This window comes from Arachis ipaensis, chromosome B5 (assembly GCF_059453495.1).
Source record: "Arachis ipaensis isolate K30076 ecotype BB chromosome B5, ASM5945349v1, whole genome shotgun sequence".
NCBI lineage: Eukaryota > Viridiplantae > Streptophyta > Magnoliopsida > Fabales > Fabaceae > Arachis > Arachis ipaensis.
In genome coordinates, this window is record NC_142440.1 from 84,602,993 (window position 1) to 84,628,574 (window position 25,582).

The following is a 25,582-nucleotide window of genomic DNA, read 5'->3' on the forward strand; positions in this document are numbered from 1 at the left end:
TCAGCGCAAATGAATTCGCAACCAGCGAATTCTGGACTGTTTTTGACCCAGTTTGCGGCCCAGAAAACACAGATTAGAGGCTATAAAGTGGGGGAATGCATCCATACATATCACGCTTCCAGAATTTACAATTTTAGAAGTAGATGTAGTTTTTAGAGAGAGAGAGGATTAGAGGCTATAAAGTGGGGGAATGCATCCATACATATCACGCTTCCAGAATTCACAATTTTAGAAGTAGATGTAGTTTTTAGAGAGAGAGAGGTTCTCTCCTCTCTCTTAGGATTAGGATTTAGGATTTCTCTTAGTTTTAGGAGTGACTCTCAATCCCAAGTTCTTTATTTTTATTTATTTTCCCAATTTAATTTACGAACATCTATGCCAGATTTAATTTCTTTTGTTAATGCAATTCGAGGTATTTTCAGATTTAAGATTGCTTTATTTATAAGTGCTTTCAATTTAACTTACACATTTTCTTCCTTTTGGCTTTGGTTAAATAATTGGTAACTCTTGAGTTATCAAACTCATTGTTGATTGAGAATTGGAATTCTTCAAGAATTAATTCATCTACTTAACTTACCTTCATAGTTAGAGGTTAATAAAGTGGGAGAAAAATCCAATTCTCATAACAATTGATAAGAATAACTGGGATAGGACCTCCAGTCTTCATACCTTGCCAAAAGCTTATTTTACAGTTATTTATTTATTTTACTTGTCATTTAAATATATCTGTGCCCATTGCCCAAACTCCAAATTTCCCCAATTTATAAACTCATAACCAATAATAAGAACATACCTCCCTGCAATTCCTTGAGAAGACGACCCGAGGTTTGAATACTCGGTTATCAATTTCAAAGGGGTTTGTTACTTGTGACAACCAAAACGTTTGTACGAAGGGATTTTTGTCGGTTTAGAGACTATATCTACAACGCGACTGTTTTTATGACATTCTTTACTGGCAAAAATCCTAGCGTCAAAATGGCGCCGTTGCCGGAGAATTGCAAACGTGTGCCTAATTATTGGTTATTCTAAATATTTTATTTTTGCTTGTTTATTTTTATTTTTATTTTTATTTTTGCTTTTTCTTAAGTTAAAAGGTTATTGGTTTTTTTTATTTTAAAATTTTTATTTTATCTTATCTTATTTCAAAAATCAAATTTAAAAATTTTCAAATTTCAAATTTCAAAAATTCAAAATTCAAAAATTTAAAATTCAAAATTTCAAAATTTAATTTTCAAAAATTTAAATAACCTTTTAATTTAAATTTATTTTATTTTTGTTTTTAATTTTTTATTAGCTACTATGAATTCTCACCCCTCTTGCTTCAAGTTTGATTCCAATGTTGTTGTTAGGAATGGAAACTATAATGAGAACAGGCATCAAGGTTGGAAGAATCAAAGATGGGAGGAGCCACAAGGATTTAATCAACCCTCATGGCAACAACCACCTCCAATGGACTATCAACAACCATTATGTGCTGCATATCAAGGCAATGCCTATGGTGAGCACTCTTTTGATTATCAACAACCACCACCATATGCCTATGAACCCTCTCCTTAACATAACTTTGGACCACCAAACTCACAAGCCCCTTTCCGCCATTCACCTCCATATGACCCTAACACTCAACCACCATACCAATCACCTTATGAGCCATATGAACCATATATAGAACCACCCCAATTCCAACCCAATTACTCACAAGAACCACCACTTCAATATTCACCATCTCCATATCCATCAATCCAAGAGCACTATGATCCTATTTATGAAAGCCGAGTGCATCAAGAGGCAAAGGATCGTCTCAAGGGAACAGTGGATCGATGTCAGGCAACCGTTTAACAACTGGGGCAAGTATTAATTCAATGGACTTCTAGACGCTTAAATACACAAGGATCAGCCACAGCCCCATGTGGACAGTCTAGTGAAGAGCGTAGCATAAAGGAGATACAAGAAACCCCAGTGGACAAGACTGAGAATGAATTCGTACTAGAACAAGTAGAAGATGCTGTCGTTGTTCAAGAAGAAGAAGAAGTGGTTGAAGACTTAGGAGATGCAGAACCTCCATGGGAAAGTCCAGTCATAGAGCCTCCTTCCAAGACGGTTGAAATTGATGCTGAGGAGGGTGTACAACCTCCAAAGCATATCATAGTTGAAGGCTTGGAAGAGGTTGATCAAGAGATGGAGATTTAAGAAGAAGCACGACCTCCCATGCCCTTGGAAAGCAATGAAGATGAGATTAAATTGGAAGAGAGCTACCAAGAGGAAGAGGTTGAAATTGAAGAAGCTTGCAAAGAGGTGGTAATTATCAGAGAAGAGCACAAGGGAGTGGAGCTTGCAATTTCATTAAAAACACCTCCCCCTAAGTTACCATCATCCTCCACAACATTCAAGTGGGTAAAATTCATATCCCATAGCTTTCTAATCCCACTTGAATATGGGCTACTGGAGACGGATGGTCAACTTAGAGCTCTTTGTGGCATTAAGAGTAAGAGGAAGATGGTCAGTGGTAAGAATTGTCCTGCAAGGTTCATTATGGTTGGAAGCTTTAAGTTTAAACGCAAAGGTTGGTATAGAGCTCAATTGAATGGGTCTAGGAAGCTGTTTGGTAGCTGCAGTGAGAATTCAAATTACTTTTCACCCGGCTGGAAAAATATAGATCGAGATAAAAATGGGTGTAAAAGTAAAGTTTGGGATCCTGGAATTTGTTCTGGCATTTGTCACCCCGGGAGCCTAAGAATCTGTTTGAAGCTTCTTAAGGGCTTTACATGCTTAGTTTGGGACCCCGGAGGTTGCTGGAAGTACAAACACTGGTGGAGATTCCTGGATGAGTTCAAACACAAGCCACCATAACAAGGAGCTCACCAAATGTCCAACTTAAGGACTTTAACTAAAAGTGCTAGGTGGGAGACAACCCACCATGGTATGATCGTCCTTTTTCATTTTTATTTAGTTTTATTTGTTTTTGAATTTTACTTTATTTTGTTATATTGAACCTGGAGATTTGCATCACATTCATATTAACATTGCATTCTGCATTTTTTAGATTACAAAAAAAAAAAAAAAAAAAAGCGAGCACGCGACGCGATCGCATCAGCGACGCGTCCGCGTCGCAAGGAGATGGGAGACAATATTAATATGAACAGAGAGTTACGCAAGAGCAGCGCTGGAGGCGTGCCAATGGCACAAATCGCCCCACGCGACCGCGTCATATGGGAATAATGGCCTCCCACGCGACCGCGTCACCCACGCGGCCGCGTGACCTGAAATCGACGTCAACCAGGTGCATGGCCGAAAGTTGAGCTGAAGTTGAGCTGGAATCGTGCTGGAAGCCCAAGCCTCACCATGCGAATGCGTGCCCCACGCGTCCGCGTCATATTCCCATGATGGCCACTCACGCGATCGCGTTGACCACGCGACCGCGTCACCCAGAATTTTGGCAATACTGAGTTTTGAACAGAGAGTTGTGCGACCGCGAGGCTGCACTCGCGCCACTAGCACAACTCAAATCACGCGATCGCGTGCCCCACGCGTCCGCGTCGCCTAACCTTATTTGCGCACCACGCGACCGCATTACCCACGCGACCGCGTCGCCAGCATCGCATAACCTATCCAGATTAGTGCCAATTTTCTTATCTTTTCTCTTCTAATCCTAATTTCTTCCTTCTCTCTCATTTTTCACTTTCTTTTTCTACTTCTCATTCTTTTTCACTTCCATTTTATTTTATTTAATTCATTTTCATACTTTCATTCATTGCATATTTTTATTTTTCTGAAATTATTATTGGTGTTCAAATATTCTTATTCAACTGTTACATCTTTTCTGGTATTTTCTTGATGCTTAGTGACTTGTTTTATTTTGAATAGGTAATATTATTTATATCAATGCCAATCTTTTATATCTGTATTACTTTTACATTGATATGAATTTATATTATCTCTCCTTACCCACACTCTCTCCCTCATTGTTGCAATATTTTGCACCACTAGTATGCCATGTGCCTCTATTATTTTCTCACTTGCATGTTGTAGCTACCATGTAATTGAGACCCTCACTTTTGGCATTAACCAACCCATGTTTTATTTGTTTTCTATCTTTGCTTTGGGTTACTTTCCTTCCCTTTTTCTTTTAGGATGGCCACCAGGAAGAGAACCGGAAGACGTTTACATGGGAGAGACAAACAAGTTCCTACGCACAATCCTTAGAGAAAAGCAACAGTTGAAATAACTCGTCTACCTGCACATCTCAGTATGCACCGAGGACGGTGTAATTTTTAAGTGTGGGGAGGTCGATACCGATCTCCATGGGTTAGTACTTTCCTGTCTCAAACACCAATATTTTATTTTTCTTGTTCATTGTTGCATTTGCATGATTGATTGCATATTTGTTTGATTTTTGTGCATATTTTACCACTTGGTTGAAGTAATATTTTCTTTTTCAAGAAACCTTTTAAAGTATTTCACTAATTTGAATAAAATTTTTTGTTACACTGGTTTGAAGAAATATTATATTGGAACATGGTTTAGAGCTCGAACACACAAAACCTGTGAGATTTTGAGCCTATTTGAATTGGTTGCATTTTTCAACCAATATTTTATTTTTGATGTGTTTTTTTCTCTCTAAAATTGTGATCTTTGTCTTGCTTAATTCTATATTTCCATTATTTGATGTATGCATACACTTACATGATTGAGGCATTTGTTTCACTAAGCTTACATACCCATATGGCCTTAACCCTGCATTATCCTTTGCAAACCAACTTTGAGCCTATTTTACCCCTTTGTTCTTTATTTTAGCATATCATTAACTCTAAGCGGAAAACAATAATGTCCTTGATTCGAATCCTTGGTTAGCTTAGACTAGTGAAAGTGCTTATGATTTAAGTGTGGGAAATTGGATTTGGAAACATTTGGTTTGAGAATTGTGTATGTTAGAATTTTCTGAAAATGTGAAAAAAAAAATGTTGAGAATATGTTCATGCATTCAATACTTTAATCATATGCATTGAAAAAAAAAATAATATATAAAAAAAAAGAAAAATAAAGGAGAAAAAGAAAAGAAAAAGAGCAAATAAGAAAAAGGGGACAAAATGCCCCAAAGTAAATGTTGAAAACAATGCATATGAATTGTACTTGAAATTAGAATGCATGAATATGTGGAAAATATGGTTAATGGATAGTTAGATTTGTATTATGATTACATGGATTGTTTAAGTTAGGTGGAAAGTTTAAGTTAATTAAGGATTCAGATTTTAGTCTACTTGGCCAAATACAATCCTACCTTGACCCTAACCCCATTACAACCCTTAAAAGACCTCTTGATATGTGTATCTGTGCATTAAATTTTTGTTGATTGTTAGATGAAGAGTAAGCCTTAGAAAGCAAGGTTAGTAGAGAATTGAGAGAATCGAACCTTAAACACTTGAGTGATTAGAGTGTATACACTACCAGTGAGGGTTCGATGCTCAACCCTGCTTTCATGAGCTATTTTCTTCTTGCAAGTCTATTTGTACTTCATTTTCATAATTTAAATTAGTGAAATCCAGTTTATATTTCTTCTTGAAGGATTTGTTTACTTTTAACTAAGTAGGTAGAAACATTTTGCATGTAGTTGCATTCATAGGTTGCATTTCATACATTCTACCATTCCTCTTCATTTCTTTATAGCTTCTCTTGAGCTTAGCATGAGGACATGCTAATATTTAAGTGTGGGGAGGTTGATAAACCACTATTTTATGGTTTATCTTGTGCTCAATTGAGTGGTTTTTATTAACTCTTTACCCACTTATTCATACTATTTGCATGGTTTTACATTTGCCTTCCTAATTATGTGCTTTGATTGAAAACATGCTTCTTTGATCTTATATTTGCTTATTATTAATCCTCTCTTATTACCATTAGATACCGTGATATGTGTGTTAAGTGTTTTCAGATATTATAAGGCAGGAATGGCTCGGAGGATGGGAAGAAAGCATGCAAAAGTGGAAGGAATGCAAGAAGTTGGAGAAATTGCTAAGCTGTCCAGCCTGACCTCTCTGCACTCAAACGGCTATAACTTTAGCTACAGAGGTCCAAACGACACGGTTCTAGTTGCGTTGGAAAGCTAACGTCTGGGGCTTCGATTTGATATATAATATGCTATGGTTCCCTTGACGCTAGGCGATGCGACCACGTGATCCATGCGGCCGCATTGCAAGTGACGGAAATCAGCGCAAATGAATTCGCAACCAACGAATTCTGGACTGTTTTTGACCCAGTTTGCGGCCCAGAAAACACAGATTAGAGGCTATAAAGTAGGGGAATGCATCCATACATATCACGCTTCTAGAATTCACAATTTTAGGAGTAGATGTAGTTTTTAGAGAGAGAGAGGTTCTCTCCTCTCTTAGGATTAGGATTTAGGATTTCTCTTAGTTTTAGGAGTGACTCTCAATCCCAAGTTCTTTATTTTTATTTATTTTCTCAATTTAATTTACGAACATCTATGCCAGATTTAATTTCTTTTGTTAATGCAATTCGAGGTATTTTCAGATTTAAGATTGCTTTATTTATAAGTGCTTTCAATTTAACTTACACATTTTCTTCCTTTTGGCTTTGGTTAAATAATTGGTAACTCTTGAGTTATCAAACTCATTGTTGATTGAGAATTGGAATTCTTCAAGAATTAATTCATCCACTTAACTTACCTTCATAGTTAGAGGTTAATAAAGTGGGAGAAAAATCCAATTCTCATAACAATTGATAAGAATAACTGGGATAGGACCTCCAGTCTTCATACCTTGCCAAAAGCTTATTTTACAGTTATTTATTTATTTTACTTGTCATTTAAATATATCTGTGCCCATTGCCCAAACTCCAAATTTCCCCAATTTACAAACTCATAACCAATAATAAGAACATACCTCCCTGCAATTCCTTGAGAAGATGACCCGAGGTTTGAATACTCGGTTATCAATTTCAAAGGGGTTTGTTACTTGTGACAACCAAAACGTTTGCACGAAGGGATTTTTGTCGGTTAAGAGACTATATCTACAACGCGACTGTTTTTATGACATTCTTTACTGGCAAAAATCCTAACGTCAATGGTAGGATTCAATCTTCTTTGGGGTTGCCGGACGGGTTTTGATTCCTCTTCTAGATATATTCTGTTCTCACAAACTTGTGGATTGATGCCTACTATATCCGCCAAGCTCCATCCAATTGCTTTGTTGTACTTTCTTAGTACACTAAGCAGTTGTTCCTCTTGTTGAGAAGTGATTTTCCTTGCAATGATAACTAGGAACTTCTGATTATCCTCAAGGTAAGCATACTTGAGGTGTGGAGGAAGGGGCTTCAATTCTGATGTAGGCTCTTGGCTAGGCTCTAGATCATCCGGGGCTAGTGATAATGGTAAAGTGTCTTCATTATGTTCAGAGGGAGTCCCCACACTTGGACCTTTCTCCATGTGCTTCTCTTCCAATTCTTCTTGGTGAACTTCAGCTGTAGTTTCATCAATGATGTCATACTGAAAGATAGAATGATCTTCCGAAGGGTGCTTCATAGCTTCATTTAAACTGAAACTTATTGTTCTACCATCTATCTCAAAGGAGTAAGTTCCTAAGAATGCATCCAGCTTGAACTTCGAGGTTTTCAGGAATGGTCTTCCAAGCAGGATTGATGATGGTCTTCCTGAGTCATTAGGGGGCATTTCCAGGATATAGAAGTCAATAGGAAATGTGAGCCCCTAGATTTGCTGATAATTGTCATGTCGGTATAGAATTTCCTCAAGGAATGAATTTTCGTAGCAAGTATAGTTCTACGCCAACAAACAATCCTCCGAATCAAAAATTTGGTTGTCACAAGGAACAAGCCCCAAATAAGAATTAACCTAAGTATTTAGACTCCGGGTCGTCTCCATAGGAAGCAATGAAGTGGTTAGTTATTGGCTATAAGGGGGTAAAAAGGGGGTTTTGGTTTATAAGAGGAACAAGAAAAGTATATTAAGAAAGTAATTAAAGAAATCAAGATAAAGAACTCTTGGCTAACACTTAGGTAACTGAGTTCACCATCCTCGTCAATAAACCAAATATTGATAATTGTGAGAGGCCAACCTATTAAGTCTACTTCCTAAAAGCCTTAAGTACATAATATCTACTCCTAAGCTCGAAGTACGTCAAATAGGCTTGATCACATCAACCCTTAAGTCCCAACCTACCTACTAATTACCTTAGTAGTGGGTTAGTGTCAATGGGTATCAAATTGATCACCAAGGGTTCTCAAATCACCAAATCCATTATACCCAATGACTCAAGTTTATCCAATTCCCTTAGCTTAGACCAAGAGTCAACAAAACTACTCAAAAACTAAAGAGAACATTTCATCAAATATATAGAGTGCAATAGAAATAAACATCATAAATTGCATGAATAGTACAATCTACCAACTACTAATTGCAAGGAAAGTAAGATCACAATTCAATTCGTCAATAAAAGAAACATCAACATCAAATTGCATTAAATGTAAACCAAATCCAACATGCGTTCATCATCACAAAAGAGAGCAAAATGAGAAATTAACTTTACTACTAAGAAAATCAAGATGTAGAAATGAGAAATTATATAGGAAACAAAATGAGATCAAGGAATTGAACATGAATCTATGACAATTTAACCTAATCCTAACCTAATTCTTGAGAGAAGACAGAGCTTCTCTCTCTAGAAAACTAACTAAAGGCTCATCTTGGCTAAACTAATTGCTCCCCCTTTGCTTGGAAATCGCCCCCAGCGTTTTGCCTTTAAGTGGGTCTCGTGAGAGTATCGGCGCGTACACGCCATGTGCACATGCGCGTCGATTGGCGAATTCTTCATCCGTGCGGACGCGTCATGTACGCGTACGCGTCTCTATGCGAAACCACTTCTGCGCGTGCGCGCCTTGTACGCGTGCGCGCCCGTTGATGCATTCCCAATAATTGTTTCTTCATGCATTCTCCATTTTGTATGCTTTCCTCCTCATTTCTTCCAACCAATACTTGCCTTATGAACCTGAAATCACTCGACAAATACATCAAGGAATCTAATGGAATTAAAGTGAATCAAAATCAGCAATTTAAGGGCCTAAAAAGCATGTTTTTACACTTAAACACAATTCAAGGGAGAATTACAAAACCATGCTATTTCAGTGAATAAATGTGCGAAAAGGTGGTAAAATCCCTTAAAATAAGCACAAGATAAATCATGAAATCAGGGTTTATCAAATCTCCCCACACTTAAACTAAGCATGTCATCATGCTAAAATCAAGAAAGAAACAAAGGGTATCAACATTTATTAAATGCAAACTAACTAAATGCAATTTATCTATATGCAACCTATTTACATGAATGCAATGGCTTAGTCAAAATAAATCAATCTCCAAGAATACACATGCAAGCATAAGGGCTAAGGCATTAGCAATCAAAGCAAACCACAATTGGATTGAATCATTGAAAGATTTCACAAACTTGCAAGAAAAGATGGTCATAGGTGGAAGCATGTAATTGAGCGGTCGAACCCTCGCCGGATGTGTCTCCGCTCTAGGCACTCAAGTGTATGGGGTTGAGTCACTCAATTCTCCCCCAATCATGCTTTTCAAGATTTGTTTTTCATCTAACAAACAACAATTACTTTATACATGCATATAATTATCATGAGGGCTTTCCCATAGGTTGTAATGGGGCTAGGGTCAAGGTAGGATGCATATGGTCAAGTGAACTTGAAATTCAAATCTTTGATTAACTTAAACTTCCCACCTAACCTATGACAACCTAAACAATTCTAAACAAGACTAACTATCCATTCTTCACTTTTTCATACACTCATGCATTCTCTTTTAGATTCTCACACATATGCATTGATTTTTATTGAATTTTAAACTTTGGGACATTTTGTTCCCTTTTTGTTGCAATTCTTTTTTTTCTTTTTTTTTTTAAAAAGCTAAAATATATACAAGAACATCAATGCATATGGTTTACACATGATTAATACATGAATATGTACCCAATTCCTAAAATTTTCAACCAAAACACAAACACACTTTTATCTCTACCCAATGTACCTAACATTCCCAAAATCTAATGATGAACACTCTCACTAGCCTAAGCTAATCAAAGATCCAAACAAGGGACATTTATTGTTTTTCACTTAGGCTTGTAATGTGCTATAATTAAGAATAAGTGGGTTAAGCATAGGCTCAAGATTGGTTAACAATGGAAGATAAAAGGTTAGCTATTTGGGTAAGTGAGTTATTTGAACAATGGCCTCAATCATATAAATGTATGTATACACAAAATAATGGACATAAAGAATCAAACAAATCAAAGATTACAATCATAAGAAGAGAATAATACACACAAGAATGAAAATAAGCAGTCATATATGATGTAACCACACAATTAGGCTCAAATCCCACATGCTTGTGTTCTTTACTCAAAACATGATTCACAAAGTGTATAATTCAAGCAAGTTCTAAAAGAAATATTTTCAACCAATTGGGGTAGTACCCTAAAAATGGATTTCTTGGAAATTTTCATCATATTGACTAAGCTTATTCTAATGCAATGTTGTGGTTTAGAAAAATTTTAAAAATTTTCCCTAGTTTACCCCCTTTTTCAATCAAAACACCATTTCTTATATAAAAAGGGTCAACTAAATTTTAACAATCCAAAATATTTTTCTAATCACAATAAAAAACTAATATCCAATATACCTTTATATATAGTAAAAGTGTGCAACAACCGAAGTAAGGATATCCACAATAGTAAATATGTACAGTAATCTCAAAATGATCTAAGAGATAAAGTGTAAAATAAAATAAAGCAGCAGAAACTAGAAATAGATGTCTGAAAGTTCACCACATAATATGCAATACATCGGTCACAAACAGTGACCTCCCCACACTTTAGAATGAAGTATCATCCTCGATGCTACTGCTGAAGCTTGGGATGGGAGTCAACAATCACACCGGGCTGTGGCTCAGGCTCAGGCTGTAGGACTGGAACTGGTTGTGGCTCTGGCTTTGGTACTGGCTACAGCTGTGGATCCTCAAGAGTGGCCTGTGTCTCTGGTGGTGCATCCTGATGAATCGGCTCCTCACCATGCTCCTCCTCCTTATCCTGCTCGTCGAAGGCGGGAGAGTCTAGGAGCGGTGGTAGCTCGATGCCCTATGAGACAAACACTTGATCTATGCGGTCGAGACGTCGCATGACGCGATGCTTGAGGCGCTCCATCAAGCAAAGCAGGTGCTGTACCAACAGGTAAGTCGGCTCAGGTACTGGTGGTGGTGGTAAGGATGCTGCGGCTGTTGAAGTAGAGGGGGTCCTGCTGCTGCTGCTGATGATGAGGGCTAAGCTGCCTCCTCTACTACTCTGGCTTGAGAACGGCGCTTGGGTGGAGGCTTTTCGTGCACCCACCCACCCCATGGAATGGTAACCTCCTTGTCGTCCTCATCTGGGGGTGGTGGTGTCACGTCATCATCCTCCCACGGAACATCAGCCAGCTCAATCATGCTGGTGACCAGTGTAGGGAATGGCAAGAGGCCACGGATATGCGTATGCCACACACTCTGCCTGATCAGCCGGGGGAAGTTTACCTCCTTCCCCTCCATCACACAACCAATCAGAACTAGCATATCCATCGGAATCTCGGAGAAGTGAGTGGTGGGGAAGACATAGTGGGCGAATATATGCTGCCAAGTTCTAGCCTCCCTCGACAGATAAGTGAAACGCATCCCTTTGGGCTTCTTGTTCCCAAAATCCATCACCCAATGGGCGTCAGGTGTGGCAATCACGTGCTTAAACGCCTCATAGTCAAATTTCATACAGTGGATGGCCATCTTTGCCTGCTTATAGGCGCATTTGTCATCAGGACGAAGTCGGCAGAGCAGTGCATCCCCAATAGCAGCCTCGGTGATCAGAATCTCTCTACCCCGTACTTGGACTGAATCCAGAGTGGCATGAAAGAAGTTGCAATAGAATTCCCTCATCCATGAAGTGTTATCCTCCCTAAATCTCTGTCAACAAAGTCTAATCCTAACTCCAGAATGTGGGTGTTTATGGCACGTCTCACATCATAGGGAAGGATCAGTTCTTCTCAATGTTCAAGTTCGTCTTCCGGAATTTAGGGAAGCGAAGCTCATAGTAAAGAATGGGGCATTTGATCGGGTCAGTGGAAGGTAGCAACTGATTTCCCTTGTCCTCTTCATTGAGGGGATTTTTAGCATAGTTTGCATAAGGTGATGGGGTAGAGGTTTTAGAGCGCTTTCTCTTCTTAGAAGTAGTGGCTATAGCTTTGCCTTTGTCCGACATCCTAAAAAATAAAGATGATACAATATAAGCAGCTAGCCAAGCAGATATAAAGCACTCAAAGCAAAGTATATTCAAGAAGTGTCATGAAGTGAATAAAGAAAAGAGAATTTTTGGGATGCAAGTAACACAATTCAGAATGTAAATCAGGTTTCAAACCAAGAATTCAAACCACAATTGCACATTACTTGTTCATTAAGCCTAAGAAACGCCATATCCAAAAGAATGATCAAAAGGGTTAAGTTCAGAACCAAAAGGGAAGTTAGTTGGTTAAATAAAATACAGTTAAAAATCAGTTGAAAATCAGTCATATGGTGGTTACCGGCTCAATTCAAAAGGAATGTACAAAATAAGAATGTAAGCTTACTCACAATCATGAAATGCATATAATCATTGATGATGAAATATACTATTGCCAGAAAGCAACCAATATGAAAACAAGTCATCAATCAATATAAAGATCACTAGAATCATATGAATTGGTGTTGGTAAAGTCAAAACATTAAAGAATGAGTCAATCAAGAAGCATTCAACACCAATTTCAATGAGGCATAAAAGTCACAAGTTGAAACAAGAGTGGAAAACCTTATGATCTATGTGGCTTAATGTAAATTATGTATGAATAAAGTGAATTAAATCAGCCACATAGATTGAAAACCTTCAACTTGTGTGTTCATGCAAAAGAGGCACGAAACCTTGAAAGAGTTACAAGCAATGGCCAATTGAAAAGCTTACTCAGCCATGCAATGCATGTAAACAATAAAGAGTACTATAAGCATGACCAAAACTTGTAAACATGTCCTTGAGAAGTTTCCAAAACCATTTATCAAGCAAGATCCTATTGACACAAAAATCGTCAAATAGAGGCTTGTTACATCAATCAAACAATGTCAATTCAAGAAATATGGTTAGGAAAAATTCGGCAGCATTTCAGCAATAAATTGGCCATTTCCCAAGTTCAAATAGTCAAATCAATTTCCATATGAATTCATTAAAATCAAAAGCATAAAAACTATATATGAGTTCATATGAATTGAACAAATAGCCAATCTTTCAGTAGCAAACATCAGAAAGAAATTTAAACTAAACTAGCCAGCTACAAACAGCATTCTTTCCTTAAACAATGCACAGAGATACTGGCTTCCAGCACAGCACCAGAACAGCATCATGAACAAAATAAAATAGGAATTCAGCAACAACAGGGTCTTGAAATAAGAATAAATTAGAAAATCGAAGTGGAGCAATTGACAATTCAAACTGAAGTTGAGAAAAACGGCATCACTCGATCAACAATGAACCATTCAATAAGCAAGTAACCTGAATTCCAACACTTCAAATACAAAGTAGCATTAAACCAGTCAAACATACATCACAAACAAAGGAGAAAAATCAATGGATGGCAACACTTTCAAGCAACATCATTATTCAAAGCAAACCTAAATCCACTACTCAGCCCATGTTCTCTAACCACCTAATTAAACTAAACTAACTAACTAAGCTAATTACAGAATTAATATAAAACAGTAATGGAAGCAGAACAGGGGAAGGCAGAAACCTGGAAGACAGAGAAGAAGTATAAATGTAGGAAGGGAAAAATGGACAGGGGAAATAGCACGGAAGTGCTGCCAACAGCGGTGCTCACGGCGGCGCTCTGAGCTCGCGGCGGTGGGCGGTTGCTGGTGAGAGGGAAAACAGAGACAGAGCAAAGGGAACGGGTGAGATAGAGAGAGAGCAGAGGAGTAAGAATGGAGAGAGAAGGAGGACGTATGGCGACGGCGGTCGTGTCACCGGAGGTGACTGGGTGGGTGGTGGTGAGAAGCTTGTATGTTGAAAATGGAGGGAGAAGAAGAGGGAGAGACGTTAGAGAAGGGGAGATGGGGGCTGCACAAATGCGCTAGAGCTTCGTATCCCTAGTGTAAGTGGAAATTTGAATCCATGCGTGCGTGCACCGTGCGCGTCTGCGTGGGTGAGGAAATAAGGAAGTGGCGCGGAGGCGCCACATGCGCTTGCGCGTAGATGGGAGAATTGGCAATGGGCGCGGATGTGTACAGTGCGCGTCCGCGCGGGTGAGCTGGGCCAGAGGCACAAAAGGGGACCAGAGTTGGCATAACTCTCGGGTCTTTTGGGCTGGGTGATGCAAAAACGCATTGATGCACGCGCGCACTGTGCGCTTGCGCGTGGATGGGTTGAATGACGATAGGGCGCGGAGGCGCCAGGTGCACCTACGCGTGGGTAGGGAAACACGAAGGGGACGCGGACGCGTACAGCGTGCGTCCGCGTGGGTTAGGGCACAGAGTTGACCCAAACGTGGCACAACTCTCTGGTCCTTGGCCCAAAAAACTTAAACATTCAGCCCCGCGCGCGCACTGTGCGCTTGCGCGTGGCTGCTCTTTTTTCCTTTTTCAAATTTTTTTAAGAGCACTAAGAAAATCTCATAATCCTCCTAGCCTTCTCTAAGATTCAAAAACCAACCAAGGAGCAAAATTAAACATACTTTTGAAATTTTGAGGATTTTTCAAATAAATTGAGGAAACTTGCAATCCAAGCAAAAACTCAAATCCAAAGAATCGTCCCTAATTAAGGCCTAGAATCTATAAACTCCTTAGCAAGCAAAGCAAAATATATTGAGAAGTAAAGAAACTATATACAATGGAACTTAATTCATTCATTCATTATATCTACAGGAGAATGGAAAGAGTTTACCATGGTGGAGTGTTGAGTCCAATTCACACCCCATTCAAAAATTGGTGAATTAGTTCTTTTGGCAAGCGCACCAAAATTATCGTCAAGTAATAACCCACAGTGGAGTGGGATCGTATCCACAGAGATTAGCAAATTCGAGCAGTTTTAATTAATTATTGAATTAGTCAAGCGGATCAATAAGATTGTGAAGTGCAGAATTGTAAATGACATAAATGTAAATGGCTAGAATATAAAGAAAAGCAATAAAGTGCAGAAATAGAAATGGTAGAATGTAAATTGCAGAATCATAAATGACTTGAATGTAAATGGGAATGGGGAATTGCTGAATGTAAAATTAAGCTATAAAGAAATGGATAGATAATAATGGGGGAATTCATTGAGATTGGGAGATGTTGTCTCTTTGGATCAAATCTAGCTTATATCCTCTTCAATCATGCAACTCATTGACCTCTTGGCAATCATGATTGATTGAGCCCCAATCCCTTGGTGACTCAATCTCTCAGATCTTGATCAATAGCGAATTCTTTGGTCTAATTGCTCATGAAGAGAGATATGCTTGGTCCCTGATTATACCACACACCATTATAGGTCCAAGTAGAGGGAGGATTATATGTCACATATCCAAACACCAAAACCCAAATTTTACTCAAGTGTGAGAAGGGATTTCAAGCCTGGTTTCATGTTTCCTTTCCCAAGGTTCCCATGAAACCCAATTGCATTCAATCTCTTTTCCAGGATAATTGAACACTAAGCATTAAGAATGAAATTCCTTCTAGCAAATCAAAGAGAAGATGAAGAGAAGAAGAATTTCACTATTATCAATCTATCAAGTACAACAGAGCTCCATCTCTCAATGAGAGGGAAGTTAGCTACTCATAGCTCAAAAAGTACTCAAAAGTGAAGTGTAAAAGTGGATCTAAAACTGACTGCTTAACCGTCTCTTCAGTACTCCTTGGCGGTATTTATACTACTCCTAGTAAAATAAAAGAATTACAAAAGTGAAAAAAGAAAATTACATTTTGGAGGGAAAAGAAAACACTCAATAAGCGTGACTTCCCAGCTAGCGTGTGGCTGGCGCTTTACTGGTGTGTCACGTGCCCTTCATTTCTAGCTTGGCATGCCACGCCCAATCCATCAAGTGGCATGCTCATCTCTCTATCAACCTTGGCTTGCCATGCCTTCAAGCTCAAGTGGCATGCCCTGTCCTTGCTTTTGTTATTTTTATGCATTGGCGTGCCACGCTTGATTGCTCAAGTGGCACGCCTAAGTGAGGTTGAGAGGTTGGCGTGCCATGCCTTCGACTTCAAGTGGCACGCCCAGTCTTCAATTGCCTCCAGCCCCTTTTCTGGGTTATTGCACCAACGTGCCATGCCATGCTGTTCAAGTGGCATGCCCATGGATTTGTGAACTCTTCAAGTTTGGCGTGCCACGCCTGGGTTCTCAAGTGGCACGCCCAAGTGACTTCTTGGAGCTGGCGTGCCACACCTTCGATACCAAGTGGCACGCCATAGTAGAGGTTCTTCTTGGAATGGCGAGTTGGCGTGCCACGCCCCTTTGCTCAAGTGGCACACCCATAGTAGTTGATGGGTTAGGCGTGCCACACCCCTTTCATTTCCTCCATTGTTGCCCTCTGGAATTTTGTATTAGCGTGCCACGCCCAGTCTCTGGCGTGCCACACCCACATGCATGCTTGGATCTCCCCTCTGGAATTTAGTACTGGCATGCCACGCCTAGCTCCTAGCGTGCCACGCCAGTGCATTTTTGTGGCGTTTGCTCCCAAGTGGCACGCCAGTTTCACACGCCTAGCTTCTTGTTTGTCTTCTACCCATTTTTTATGCCTTTTTCACCTGAAATTCAGCATAACTCATCTCAAAGTAGTGTACCATAATATTCATCAAATAATGCATGAATTGTACTGATCAAATGAGATTTATGCTCTTTTATGATTTTTTTATGCAAGAAAGAAGGGTAGATAATGCAAGTCATCATGGGGTGCCTCCCACCAAGCACTTTTGGCTTAAGTTCTTAAGTTGGACATTTGGGAGGCTTCTTGTCAAGGTGGCTTATGCTTGTATCTATCCTTGAACCTCCAAGAGTGCTTGTCCTTTAATCGGTTGTCAGAAGTTCCAACTATCTTCATCAAGTTTGGGTGAAGTTCTCTCCAAGATATGAGCTCCCAAAATTGGTTTCGATGATGTGATCCAGGATCCTATATTTTGTCTTCGCACCCATCTTCTAGTTGATCGCCTTGATTCTGTCTGGGTGACGAGAAAATTGAATTCTCATGAAAGCACCAACCTATCCTCCTAGACCCATTTAATTGAGTACGACAATTTTGAGATTCCAACCATAATGAGTATAGATTTAGAATGTCAACCACTAAACATCCTCCTCTTTTGCTTAATTCCACAAAGCGCCCTAAGTTGGCCATCCGTCTCAAGCAAACGATACTAAAGTGGGATAATAAAGCTGAGAGTTAGAAGTTTTACCCACTCAAGCGAATGATTGGACGGCAAAGTAAGTGGAGGAGTTCCCAAAGATCTTGATAAAGCACGCTCTACTCCCGTCCATCCTCTTCTAGAGGCTTCCACCACTTGGCAAGGTTTTTCAAGATCATCCTCTTGCCAAGTTTCCTCAAGTTCGCATTCCTCTTCAACAAATTTTTTCTATCTCTTCCCCATCACTCTCATCATAGATAGGAGGTCTAGTGAAGTCTACCTCATCATCAAGTTTAACCATTTTGGGAAAGGACTCTTCAAACTCAAAAGGATCATATGTTGATGCGAAATCATCATAAATAGCAGGGCTTGTTGCTTGGAACACTTCTTCCAATTCTTCATTCATATTGTGTCTTGGAGGTTGCACATCCTCCTCAACCTTGCTCTCTAGTCCACTGGGAGAAGACTCGACAAGATCGTCAAGGGAATTGATCAATGTAGGCAAAAAATCATTAATGATGGAATCTACTTTTTGATCCATTTCCTTCGACTCTCCGTTTACTTCTGCAACTTTACTCTCCTCTTTAACATCCCCTCCAAACTCCTTGGAAGAGGGCTCTTCAACTTGAGATTTCTTTATGTGCTCAACATATCCTAAATATCCACCCACTACTTCCTTTGGTTCACTAATCTCTACCCTCTCCTCTTGTTGTAGTTCTTGCTTCAACTCTTTTTCCTCACCATGGAGCTTCATGTTCATTCCCTCACTAGGCTCCTTGATTGTTTCTCCATATTCAATAATGGGGGTATTTAGGGCACATGAGCTTAGGTGGGATGTTAAGTGACTCACGGCTTCTACTATGCCAGCCATCCTTGCTCTTAGCTCCTTAAACTTAGTTTTCTCAAAGGAATGGATTTTTGTTTCAAGTATAGTTCTACACCAACAAACAATCCTCCCAATAAAAAATTTGGTTGTCACAAGGAACAAACCCCAAATAAGAATTAACCGAAGTATTTAGACTCCGGGTCGTCTCCCTAGAAAGCAATGAAGTGGTTAGTTATTGGCTATAAGGGGGTAAAAATGGGGTTTTGGTTTATAAGAGGAACAAGAAAAGTAGATTAAGCAAGTAATTAAAGAAAGCAAGATAAAGAACTCTTGGTTAAGACTTAGGTAACTGAGATCACCATCCTCGTCAACAAACCAAATATTGATAATTATGAGAGGCCAACCTATTAAGTCTACTTCCCAAAAGCCTTAAGTACATAATATCTACTCCTAAGCTCGAAGTATGTCAAATAGGTTTGATCACATCAACCCTTAAGTCTCAACCTACCTACTAATTACCTTAGTAGCGGGTTAGTGTCAATGGGTATCAAATTGATCACCAAGGGTTCTCAAATCACCAAATCCATTATACCCAATGACTCAAGTTTTCCCAATTCCCTTAGCTTAGACCAAGAGTCAACAAAACTACTCAAAAACTAAAGAGAACATTTCATCAAACACATAGAGTGCAACAGAAATAAACATCATAAATTGCAAGAATAGTAAAATCTACCAACTACTAATTGCAAGGAAAGTAAGATCACAATTCAATTCATCAATAAAAGAAACATCAACATCAAATTGCATTAAATGTAAACCAAATCCAACATGCATTCATCATCAAAAAAGAGAGCAAAATGAGAAATTAACTTTACTAGTAAGAAAATCAAGATGTAGAAATGAGAAATTATAATGGAAACAAAATGAGATCAAGGAATTGAACATGAATCTATGACAATTTAACCTAATCCTAACCTAATTCTAGAGAGAAGAGGGAGGTTCTCTCTCTAGAAAACTAACTAAAGGCTCATCTTGGCTAAACTAATTGCTCCCCCTTTGCTTGGACTTCAATTTTGCATGAAATACACTCAGAAACAAGTTGGATTTGGGCCTGGGCTGCTCAGAAATTGCCCCCAGCATTTTGCCTTTAAGTGGGTCACGTGAGAGTATCAGCGCGTACGCGTCATGTGCACGTGCACGTGATAAACCCCAATTTTGTGGTTTATATTGTGTAGAATTTGGGAGGTTTTGTCAATATTTCTCACACTTATTCACAAGAAATGAATGGTTTTGTGTTCACTTCCTAATATTGCTCCATGATGAAAAACATGCTTATTTTGCCTTAAAAATTGCCATATTTTAATCCTCTTCTATTGCCATTCGATGCCGTGATGTATTTGTTTAGTGATTTCAGGAATTATAGGGTAGGAATGGCCTAGAAGAGAGAAAGAAAGCATGTACAAAAGGGAGGAACATGAAGATTTGAATTTTGGGAAAATCAGCATTGGCGCGCACGCGCCCTCCACGCGCACGCGTGGATGAGGATGGCTGGAAGCGGCGCGCAAGGATGGACGCATCTGCATGGATCAGAGGATTCCTATCGACGCGCACGTGGACTTGAAGCACACGCGTGGATCACAAAAGCAATCGGCGCGCATGCACGCATGGCGTGCACGTGCGGGAAGCTGCACGTGACCTCATTAAAGGAAATCGTGCCTGGCGATTTCTGAGTCTCATGAGGCCCAAATTCAAGCTGTTTCTGCATGGAAAAGACCCAAGGATGCTAGAGGGAAAAATAATTTTATGCTAAGACACAATTTTAGCTAGTTTTTGGTTCTTTTGTTCTTCTAAAGAGAGAAACCCTTATTCCTCTCTAGATCTAGTTTTAATTTGATCTTCCCTTATTGAATTCTGAATTGGATCTTGTTAATTACTAGTTTTGATAGTTTAATTTGAATTCCTTAGTATAATTTTGCTTATATCTTGTGATAGTTTTATGAATTCTTGTCAATTGTCATTTTATACCCATTTCATGAATGTTGTGGATCTTGACTTGTTGATGTTACATTGATGATTTCTATGATTAATTGTGTTGTTTGAATGATTGTATGTTGATAATTGTTAGTGGATACTTGTTAATTTCAATTTAATTACAATCTGAACATGTCTTTTAATTAATTCTTACCATGTGTTCGATGAATTGTTTACTTTGATTATGGAGTAGTTCTCCTTAATCTTGGCCTAGGCTAAGGGAATTGGGTAAACTTGAATCATTGGGTCTAATGGATTTTATGATTTGGGAGCCCTTAGTGGTCAATTTGATAGCCATTGACCCTAACCTTCTATTAAGTTAGTTAGTAGTGAGGATAGAACTTATGGGTTGATGTTGACCAAACCATTTGACGTACTTCAAGTATAGAAGTAGACTTAATGAGTTTGGTTCCTCATAATTGTCAAGATATGGTTATTAGACAAGGATGGTGACCCCAATTCCCATGCATAGCCAAGAGTTGCTTTTATTATTCATATTTGAAAACCCAAAAATTCTTGATTACTTATCTTAGTTATAGCTACTTGTCTAGTTTAGAATATAATCATATTGGATGTTACTTTGTTAGTTTGGAATTGCTCATGTCTTGCTTAGTTATTTGAATTAATTTCTTGCATTTTAAGATTGCTTGCTTGTTAAGATTCCCCTTTTATTTTCTTGCTCATGACTTACAACCCCGGAATTCTAACCAATATTGAAGCACATGTTTGCCCATTCCTTGTGAGACGACCCGAGGTTTGAATACTTTGGTTATTTCTATTGGGGTTAAACTTGTGACAACCAAATCCCTTCTAAATTTGATACTCGGGGATTGTTGTTGGGTAGAAGCTATACTACCAACGCGGATTTCATTGAGAAATTCTATTCCGACGATAATCATTGCAAGCATCAAATTTTTGGTGCCGTTGCCGGGGAATGGTTGCAACATATCCCTTGATATTGGTTATGTGAATATGAGAATATTGTAGATAGCTTGTTTGCTTTTCAATACTTAGCTATAGTTTAGATTTCTTTTACATTTGTGCTATGACTCTCAAGTTTGATGACTCGGTCTCAACCGAATTCTAGCTTAGCCAATTTTGATCCCGAGATTGAAAGAACTTTGTTACACACTCGGCAAGCTAGACAGCGGTTGGATTATACGGCTAGTACTTCGGCCTCTCTTAAGGAACATACCGAATCACTAGGCGGTACCGAGAGTGACTTGGAGTCCGCTAGTTCCTATTCTTCTGTTGGAACTAATAAAAGATCTTTACATCCTTGATGAGACACAGAAGTTGGCGAATTAAAATTATTAAAATAGTTACGTTGCAAGTATAGTTCTTAACTCACCAAAAATCTGCCTATCAATTTAGAAATATGTCACAGAGAGTTTAAATTAAAAATTACTGGGAGTTTAAGTCCCAGGTCGTCTCCCAATGAGTTGCAGAAAAGTGTGCTATTTTATTAATCAGATGTTCCAAGAAGTTGAGTTAAGTAGGTGGAAAATTAAATTGAGAAAATTCAAATAATATGAATAAAAGCCTTGACTGGGAGTTGATTAGTTGGAATCTCTATCATTGATGGGATGATTTCAAGATTAATTTATAATTAATGGTTGTTCTGTTTAGTTATCCTTTACTAGGTAAGGAAAAGTCAAACAAGTTGGAATGCTAGATCTGTTCACGAGTTGCAACCCACTTAGTTCAAAGGGATTGGTGTTAGTGATTAGATAACAATCCAACAGTTAACCCAATTACAATTTTTCTTTCAATCCTTCTAACTCAAGAGTTCCTTTCAATCAACTCTCTATCAAGTGGGGGAACTACTCACTCATTGTAAATAATAAATCCATAACACATGAAAGGGAATTAAAAGAAGACATGATTATTGGAATGGAAAATAAATTAAATTGGAAGAAATAAATTAAAATCATGAAAGTATTCAAATGACAAAGTTGAACAAAGAAAAGAACATGGAAGAATAAAACCAAGTTAAGAGAACGAACTAGAATGACGAAGTCTTGATGAGGAAATAACTCTTCTCAATGTTCCAATGCTAAGACCAATTGAAAATTGAAATTCTTAAACCTAGAGAGAGAAACCCAAAGGAGTAAAACTAGATCTAAAAAACTGAAAACTGTCTAGAATGAATATTGTTCTTTGTTTCTGCATATTCTCTGGCTCTAGTCTGCTATTCCGGGCCCGAAAACTGGGTCGAAATAAGGTCCAAAATCGCCCTCAGCGAATCCTGCAGATTATGTAGATCGCACACGTCACGCGATCGCGTCATCCATGCGGACGCGTCATTCGCGCTTTTCCTTGCCACGCGTTCGCGTTGTCCACGCTACCACGTCGCTTGAGCTTTTCCAATCCGCACGGCCGCGTGAGCCATACGGCCGCGTCACTGCGATTTGCTCTCCTTCGCGCGGTCGCGTGAGCCATGCGACCGCGTCGCTTCTCGCTGGTTATCTCTTCAAATTCTTGTGTTCCTTCCATTTTTCCTAGCTTCCTTTCCAATCTCCAACTCATTTATGCCCTATAAAGTCTGAGACACTCAACACATAGATCACGGCATCGAATGGAATAAAGGAGAATAAAAATTACATAATTAAAGTCTCTAAGAAGCAGTTTTCAAACATGTTATAAATTTAGGAAGGAATTATAATTTCATGCTAATTTAATGAATAAGTGGGTAAGGATCATGATAAAACCACACAATTAAACATAATATAAACCATAAAATAGTGGTTTATCAACCTCCCCACACTTAAACATTAGCATGTCCTCATGCTTAATTGAAGGAGATAAGGAAATAAGTATGAACATGTAGAAACTCATGAAATGCAATGCAAGCCTATATATATAAATAAATGCAACTATATGATTCTTGCCCACTTGATCAAAAGTAAATAAGCTCTTCAAAATAATTACAAATCAAATTCCACTAATTCTATCAGTATACAATAAAACAGATAAAAGTGCAAAAAGATAGCTCATGAAAGCAGGGAACATGAAAATTCAAGCATTGAACCCTCACTGATAATGTATGTACGCTCTAATCTCTAGTGTATAGGGTAATCACTCTATCCTTCTCTAATCATGCTTTCTAACTTTTGTTCTTCTCCTAACCAATCAACAACAGTTAATATACCAATGCAAACATCATGAGGTCTTTTCAAGGTTGTAATGGGGCTAAGGTACAGGCAAGGGTATACATTTGGTCAAGTGAGCTAATAAATTGAATCTTTAATTAACCCAAGCTCCAACCCAACTCGTATATTTTTAATGTAATCTTAAAGTTCATACCTAGCTATCCAGAATTCCCTTTTTCAATCATACTCATGTGTCAACTTTGTATTTGATTTTATCATATGTGAATTGTTCTTTGAGTTCTGAATTTAACATTGGGGTAATTTTGTCCCTTATTTATTTATTTATTTATTAATTATTATTATTATTATTATTATTATTATTATTATTATTATTATTATTATTATTATTATTATTATTATTATTATTATTATTATTATTATATTTTTTTTTTACATATAGCTTATCAATGCACATAGTTTTTTAATTCTTATAGTTTCACATGAGTAGGTATCCAAATTCCCATTAAATTTTCATGACACATTCCCTTAACAACTTTTGTTCCCACAATTTCCCATACTTAACCAGCACACATAATTCTATCTTAAGCTAACCAAAGATTCAATTTGGGATATACAATTGTTTTTCAGCTTAAGGTTAGTAACGTGGTAAAATATAGAACAAATGGGATTTAAAGGCTCAAAGTAGTTAACAAAGGTAATTGAAAAGGGTAGGCTTAATTTGGATAAGTGAGTTTAAACAAATAATGGCCTCAATCATATGCAAGCATGCAAATATAATAAATATTGGACATATAAGATAAAACAAAATATAGATTACAATCATAGAGAAGTAAACACACAAGAATGAAATAATTATGGTTAAATAATGTAACCATACATAAAGGCTCAAATCTTTCACAGGTTGTGTGTTCTTTAGCTCAAATATCATGTTCCAAATACAACTCAAGCAAATTTATCATAAAAATTTTGAAAAATTAGTGAAATTTTGTTCCAAAGATATAATCTTAAAAGAAACTTATTGTCTTTTCAATCAAGTAGAACATGAATGCAACTATCCTAACCTATGTAATTTATTCTATTCTATAAAAGAAAGAAAACCTAACTAAAATATCCTAATTATTGGTGCTAGGGAAAAGAAATTACCTCCGAAAGTCAGGTACTGACCGACCTCCCCACAGTTAAGGCTTTGCACCGTCCTCGGTGTCGTCTGTCAGGAACAGGGGCGGGCTGGTAGCAGTATCTCCACAATCGGGACCGTCATGGATCCCTGTGTTAGTAAAAGAAGTGGAGTCTGGGGTATCCGAGTCCCTGAAGTGTCCCTTGAGTAGCTCCTTGAGGTGTTTGAATCGGCGCTCGTTACGGCGCTCTCTCATCTTTGCTTTCTGTTCTTGCCGATCCAACCTTTCGATTATCTACTAGAGCAATTCATCAGTTGTAGGTGCTTGTGGTGTTGAAGAAGGATTATCTTCAACTGGAGTAGTAGGAAGGCTTGTAGTGGCTGCTGGGAGTCTGAGGTATTTCCCGTTAGGGACATACTGATCATCCCGTGGAAGCACGGCTTTGGTGTCCCCAGCTATGTAGGAGACTCCGGCTACTGAGACAAGATCTGAGACCAAGGCGGGGAAAGGTAAATTGCCCGCAATTTGTACGTGTACCATAGCATTCCGGATATGTCTTGAGAGATTCAGAGGTTGGCCTGTAAGGATGCACCAAAGTAGAACAGCCATGTCCGCAGTGAAGGAGGACTCATGAGTGCTCGGAAAGACGTAATGGGACATGATCTGTGCCCATACGCGAGCCTTCAAGGTAAATGCTGAAGCCAAGATTCTCTTAGGGCGGGTACGGTGGTATCCATAGATCCAACGGCTGCAGATAATGCGATAACTCCGAGAACGGAGTCCTAGTCAAATTGGTACCTCTGGCACTTAAGTGCGACTTCTTGGAAGGCGTCCATTCCTTCTGGAATAGGGGGAAGACTCAGAGCTTGCTGAATGGCCTCTTCTGTGATGGGGACTTGCTTCTGCCGGACATAAACAGACTGCAGGGTTGGCAGGTAGAAGTTAGAGTAGAATACAACTACCCAAGAAAGATTGACCTGCCTTGGCTGTCTCCGTAGGAAACCCCATTGTCTTCGTTCAATTTACGGCTCAACAAAGGTAG